A 6,877-nucleotide genomic window follows, 5' to 3' on the forward strand; every position below is an offset into this window, starting at 1 on the left:
CTAAAAAGGCTTGAAGTATTTCAAACAAAAAAGTCATTAAATATAGATCCTTCAAAAAAAAAAAAATCAGCTGTCACATTGTGTTTCTGTTTATAAACTCTTTGAGAATTTATTGAATAAATCAAGATTCATAACTAGGCATTAGGTATTGAAAAAGGGTAATTGAAGTAGAAGTGGCTCAAATAAAGAGGATTCATTGAAATTCCACTCAGTACACATTGCATGATCAAAAATACAATCAAAAGGACGAGCTAAAATAAGACATGCCATAGACTAGAGAAAATGTTATGAAAATACAAAAGTTTCAAAATCTTTACCCCAAATAATGATTTTAAAAAGTAGATAGATAGACTATACAGATACCTTATCTGCCATCAAATAAATAGGAAAAAGCTTATGATTGAGTTTTTTAGTCTGATGAATGTATACTTATGATACAGTAATTTGAAAAACCTTTGTATTAGTTGTCTCTGTCCTGTGTTTTGGTTTTCAAGACCACTGAGAAAGGATTTGTTTTTCTTAATTTCACCTAACTTCACAATATCTTTTTTTATTTTTTTTTTAATACAGACCTAAAAGAATAATTTCTGTCAGTCTATGGACTAAACTCAGGTTACACAAAATAAGATGTAGCTATGCTGATACATTTATTTTGCCAGTTCCATGCAGGAACTGAGTGAAGACAGACTGTTAATTCAGTTTAATCTTCCATTTGATTTCCAGATTGGTAATTTTAGATTTCAGATACCTCATGCTCTGGAATATATATATTCAGGTTAACCCATCTGTTGCTGATATTTTGATTTGTAATTTTGGTCCATATTAAAAAATTTATTTTCAAGGAAAACAACCTGAAATTATTGTTACATAGATTTTTCAGTATGTTTTAAAGTACACTTCTCTTATAAAAGGTCAAAGAAAATTTTAAAGATGCTGAAATTCCATCAAATTTAGAAAAAAAACCCAAGCCAACAAACCAAAACAAAATCGACAAAGCCCAGTAAAATAAGTTATTTCTTTGTAGGATGGTTTCACATTCATGCCTCTGAAGAAACTGAAAGAGATTCTTTGCTCCTTGTTACCACATCCAGAAGTGCAAAGATCTTTTAAGTTACAAGAAGAAAATAATTTTGGCAAGCCATGATAAGGATACTATTCAAATTATTTTCCTGTTTTATCTTCTGTCTCAAAGAGCACTAATAATCTGAATATAATCCAACAACTGGTTGCATATTTATTGGTGGCAATCCCTTGTTTCTTCCAAAGCTTGGACTTCAAAGCAACCTTTGTGTTTGCTTTTGTAAAGTGCTTGGTCCTATAAAAAAGGAAAATATGTTCTTGTCACAAGCAGTCAAAATGAATAGTACAAATCACATACAAGCTTAAGGTTTTATTTAGTGAATTACTATTTTCAACAAGTTTTCCAGGAGATTCCTGTGAAGAGTTCGGTTGAGCAGATCAATTTATTTCGCGTAGGGCATCAGACACAATTGGTGTTGCTCGTTCAAAGTAAGCCAGTATGGCAAAAGGAACTGGGTTCAGGAAGGGGAGCAGAAGCCTTGTATAGTGGACTTTCTCATGGGACATCCAACAAAGTAGTCAAGAGCAGATGGTTGAGGGAGGGTTTTGAAAAACAACATTGAGAAATGAAATTCTGGATATAAAGCACATAATGCAACGGGCATTGTATGTGGTTTGTACCTATGAATGTTACTTTTCTAAAGCTAGTAAATACTCCTTTTAAATTTGAGGTTATTGGTTACAGCAAACAAAATGTCCCCAAGTTAAGGGACTATGTTGCATAATTAAAGCAAAATTAAGTGGCACAGGACTCCATTGATAATAGGTGTTTTTGGTTTTTTCGTAGTTGGTTCTTGACAAAAATACTTAGCCATGAATTTTTAAAATTACTGTTTGTAATTTTTTCCAATATAAGTGCTATAATTTTTTGATGTACTAGGTAGGAAGAACATCCCAATATTTTGATAAATACATATAGTTTTCCATAAAATGGCCATCTGGAATGCATTAATCAGCTTACATGAGTGTTAAATAGAAGCAATATTTCACAGTGAGTTTACAGCAAAACAAAACCTAGATCCATCCCATCCTTTTTTTCATTTAAGCATAATAATAATATTACTGTTTTGTAGTGGTCGTAGTGCTCTCATCACTTCTCTTCTCAGGGTTCATCATCAATTACACATACAAGAGAATAAAAGTCTGATTCTCATTCCAGAAACTCAAACTTCATTCAAACTACACTTTTTGAACAAGTTTTTTGAATATTTTTGACCACTACCTCATTTTTATCCAGGTGTGTACTTTCTCATTTCCAGGAGTACCCCAAACCAGAACTGACAAGAGAATACAGGAAAAGCTTTGTGGCATTGCATCATATTTGATCAGGAAGAGAATATGGCACAGGTAGTATGTTCTCAGTCTCTGTAAATCATTCAGTGCAGAAATAGCTGCTGATTCTGTGTGTGGCACACTCAGGCTGCTTGTGAAATCTGCGGAAACAGACAGGCCAGAAAAATCTCACCTAATTATAAAGAGCCATTGCTCTGTGAAGAGGGTAGTTAGGGATGGACAAATGCTTAAATAGCTTGGAAAGGCAGAGAAAATCTGCTCAGAGTTCTTAACTATTGGGCTCTTCTCTTTTTATCATTTAAGAGCACATTAATTTTTTTTTTTTTTTTTAATAGGACTTTCCCCTTTGGATAATTTCCATTCTGTAAACTGAGAACAATCATATTTGTTTATTTGTGGGCAGGCATACTATAAATAATAACTGTTTAAGGTCAGTGTCCTTCCAGCAAAGTCCATACAAAAATATTGCAAAAATCTTTTACATAATATTTATTTGTTTGTTTTAAAAAGTCTCTATGATCTATTTCCTCCCTTTCTGCTGAATACACATTTCATTAAATCTACTCTTACTGTTTTCTTCAGCAGTTTTTATACAATGAACTGGAATGTCATCTATATATTTTAACTAATAAACCTGGTTTTCTAACACTTGTTGAAGCTTCAATATTCTACTAATGCTTAAGGGCCCATATCTGAAATTATTTCTATAGTGAAGACTGATAAGGAGTGTTTAGAACTCTAATGGAATAGCCTATTGTTCTTATCAGAAAAAAATAAGCCAGTATTTTAGATGAGATAAATGAATGTAGTTCTACCAAAGTCAGTTAAAGTACATGAATTTTGTAGCTATGACCGAGGGTAAGATCCAAGTACCAGAGTACAAAACCAAACACAGCTATCAATCAAGAGTGTGACTGAAAGATAATTCTGCTTTGAGGTATAAACAATCTCTATTGCTCTATCAGATCTCACTTACCCTTCAGATTGCTATACGTCATCTGAAAAGAGAAATAAATATTTAACTCTGACAAATTTTATCAGAGATATGGATCTCATGTAAGGCAAAAAAAACCAAACTCACACAAGCAAAATCAAAAAAACCAAAACCAGTTGCAAATGAAATTGTTCCAAGACTGGAGACATTTATTTTCATTTGCTTTATCTGTATATATATACACATATGTACCAGAGAATTTGAAATTTCTGTCATGGGAATGTTTTGAAGACTGACAAAACTATATTTTGGACTGTAAAATGTTATTAAATTAATTTTTCATCAACATTTTTCTTGCTAGTTGTCACTCTATGTTATTAGTCATCATCATGATCTGAACAATTTTTTTTGCCTTTAGCAGTTAAGCTTTAAATTAGCTGTCAGGACACACCACCATGATGCCATATGGTTATCACTGGTGGCTGGGGTCCTTGGTGGTTCTTTACAAAGTTTGAGTTTGTTTGAGAGCTCATTGGTGGCAGAAGTTAAAACTGAGGTGGCATTGTCTTCCCTGAGTTTCCTTCCTGATATCTAGAGTTTGACACTATCAAAAAGAAATGCCATCTGCTCCCTGAATCTTCCATTCTTTTTTGATGCCAGTCATCCTCTGCTTCCAGCAGCATTTCCTGCCCATTTGCCCTTCATCCTTATCTTCTCTATCTTGCAGCTTTTGATTCCTTGGACACCTCATTTGTGCCACAACACCCATCCTTGTTTGCTCCTTCAGGGATCACACTGCTTATGTGCTTATGTGGCACATTTATAAATGATGCTGCCATCACAGAGGTACAAAATGCACAGTGTGGTTTGTTCCATTTCCACAGTAGGTTTTGTCGCCATCATATTTTCTGAAAAATCCTTTGCCCAGGATTCTTTGCCCAGGATTTCTTCTCCTGGGAAGCTGAGAAACCTCAGAGGAAAAAAAGAAAACAATTATTATCTGATTTGCTTCTCCCGTGTTTTGCTTCTTTGGAATGTGGTTTGGACATTGCTTACCAACAGGTCATTGTTTTATTGGAATCATGTGAATTGTTTTAATGAGCAATCACTGTCAAGCTGTGTTGGACTCTGAGGAGAGAGTCATGAGTTTCCATTATTTAGCCTTCTGTCTGCATCCTTTCTCTATTCTTTAGTATAATTTTAGTATAATATTCTTTAATATAATATGATATCATAAAATAATAAATTAGCCTTCTAAGAACATGGAGTCAGATTCATAATTTCTTCCCTATGATGGGGGACCCAGAAAATACCACAACATTAATATTCAGACTCAGAGCAAGCTGTCCTGATGAGTATATTTATAATTTACTGCTGTTTCTTTTGGATATATATATAATGGAAAGAGGTACAATACATTAAGACACCATACTGAAGAATTTTTGGAATTCTTTTAGGTTTATTTGAAATTATTTTCTGCAGCTTTGTCCAATGATAACAGTAATGTGAAAGAAGTTCTAGAAGCATGCTTCATTTTTTCTCTCTTTTGAACTCACCAATAAAAAGTTTTCAAGCACTTGTACACATTGATGAACTCCCAGTTTCAAAATTCAGAGCACAGCCAGTTATAAGGTGCTTTATATTCAGCCAGTGCTATTCAAGAAGTGTATTTTAAATCAGTCGTATCTTATCAAGGCAATTTATATTGCCCTCCTACAAGTGTGGAAATGATTTACAGAAAGTGTCTTTACCTCATAAAATAGCTAAATGAGTTTTCTGCTTCAGAAGTGCTTAAATCATGCTACTTCCTCCATTTATGAAACAATTTATGTTTTCAGACACACAAACATAATGGCATCAAAATCTGTTAATTGTGGTATCTCTTTTTGCATGCTCTTTATTTATATCCCTGTTTGGTTTAATCTTTTTTATTGTCTTTCAAAACTCTTTTTCACATTATAGCTGTATTTATTGTAGGGAGTCCTATCTACATCACTCTTACTGTTAATTACTTGTGAATTGCATGGTTTGCTATGCCTTTCAAGACTTTCCTTCCTAATGAGTGACCTTTCAGACAGAAACATTAGTGCAAATTGTAGCATATTTTTAAGCAATGTTTGCGGCAGCAGTTTTAAATTGTTATTTTGAAAAATAACTGGCTCGATACTTTTTTTTCCTTGAGTAGTAATTAGAAGATTGTAGCCTTGATGGGATACAGCCAAGAACAAAATCTGGTGGTTTCTTTTCTTGCAAATATTAATCAAATACATTATTTAACCCAGAATAAAGACAAGGATGGAAGAAATAAAGTAAATTTCCTCCCTTCCTTTCCTCTGAAGGTGGAAAACTAGAGCAGAATTTCCTAAGTTACTTTTCTAAGGCCATGTGTCCCTCCTGAGACCCACTTTGACTTTAAATGCTTTACCTATAATATAAGCTTGCAGACTTTACCGGGAAAAACTTGTGGCCTCACCAAAAAGAGGAAACTCTTTGCAGCTCTAGAATACAACTCTCAAGCACAGTGCTGTTTAACTCTCCAGTTCACTTTTCTGCGCATTGATGCTCAGAATGCCCATGTAAAAGCAAGAATCAAATAAAATATTTTAAGCCATCTGTCTTTATCTATGTCATTTATTGAACAATGTTTAGAAAAGCAGTGACTTATAAGATTTCTTAAACTTACTAGATAAACTCTGTGCATGTAGGCAGCACAAGCATCTGCATGAACTCCATTATCTCAGTGGTAAGGAAAAAGCAAAATGTTCCCTGCAAGGCGTCTGTATTAAATGATCCTAGGGCTTAAAAATATTATTTGGCAATGTTTAAATACTGTAATCATAATGCAGTAAAGGAGTGACATAAATGTTTTTGTGGCTTACAGATTAAAATTTGCTACTTCTGACTGAAGTCTTGCTTGTCAGTACTCTTCCATGTATTTTTAAAACTATGACAAATATCACTATAATTTTATCACTATTGGTCTTATTTTCCTGCTGGTTTAGGACATACAAGGTAAGGGGAAAAGTAACTTTTACTAACTCATAGAGTATGATATTGTATTTTAAGCAAGTAAAATTATGCACCCTTACATTAACACAGAAAATATAAGTTCGATAACAACCAGCAGAGAGAATTGAGGAGCATTGGATGAAATCACCTCAACCAACAATAAGTATGATACACAACAGTCAAAACAACCCAAGAGTGCAATTTAAAGAATGCTTAAAAGCATATTCTTGTGCTACCCAGTCTAAAACATAAAACATAGGTTACTAAGCTGTCTTTGTAGCATTAATTTTAATAAGCAAATCCAGGTTTCACAGAAACTGCTTTATTTAACCTTTGAGACTGAAGCAGGATAGGTTCAGAACATCCATGCCAGAAATGCAAGAGTTTGACAGGTTCAGGAATAGTCTTTCAAAACCCTTGGGAGTTCTAGTGAACTGAATGCTACATGAAACTTGCTTGGTGTCCATGATATGAGACCAGCTCTTGATTTATGTTGCAACTAGGAGAAAGAACTCTTGGGACAATGCATGGTAAAGGGAGAGAGGATGTTTTTGTAGGGAA

The sequence above is a fragment of the Geospiza fortis genome, unplaced genomic scaffold (genome assembly GCF_000277835.1).
Source record: "Geospiza fortis unplaced genomic scaffold, GeoFor_1.0 scaffold83, whole genome shotgun sequence".
Classification (NCBI taxonomy): Eukaryota; Metazoa; Chordata; class Aves; order Passeriformes; family Thraupidae; genus Geospiza; species Geospiza fortis.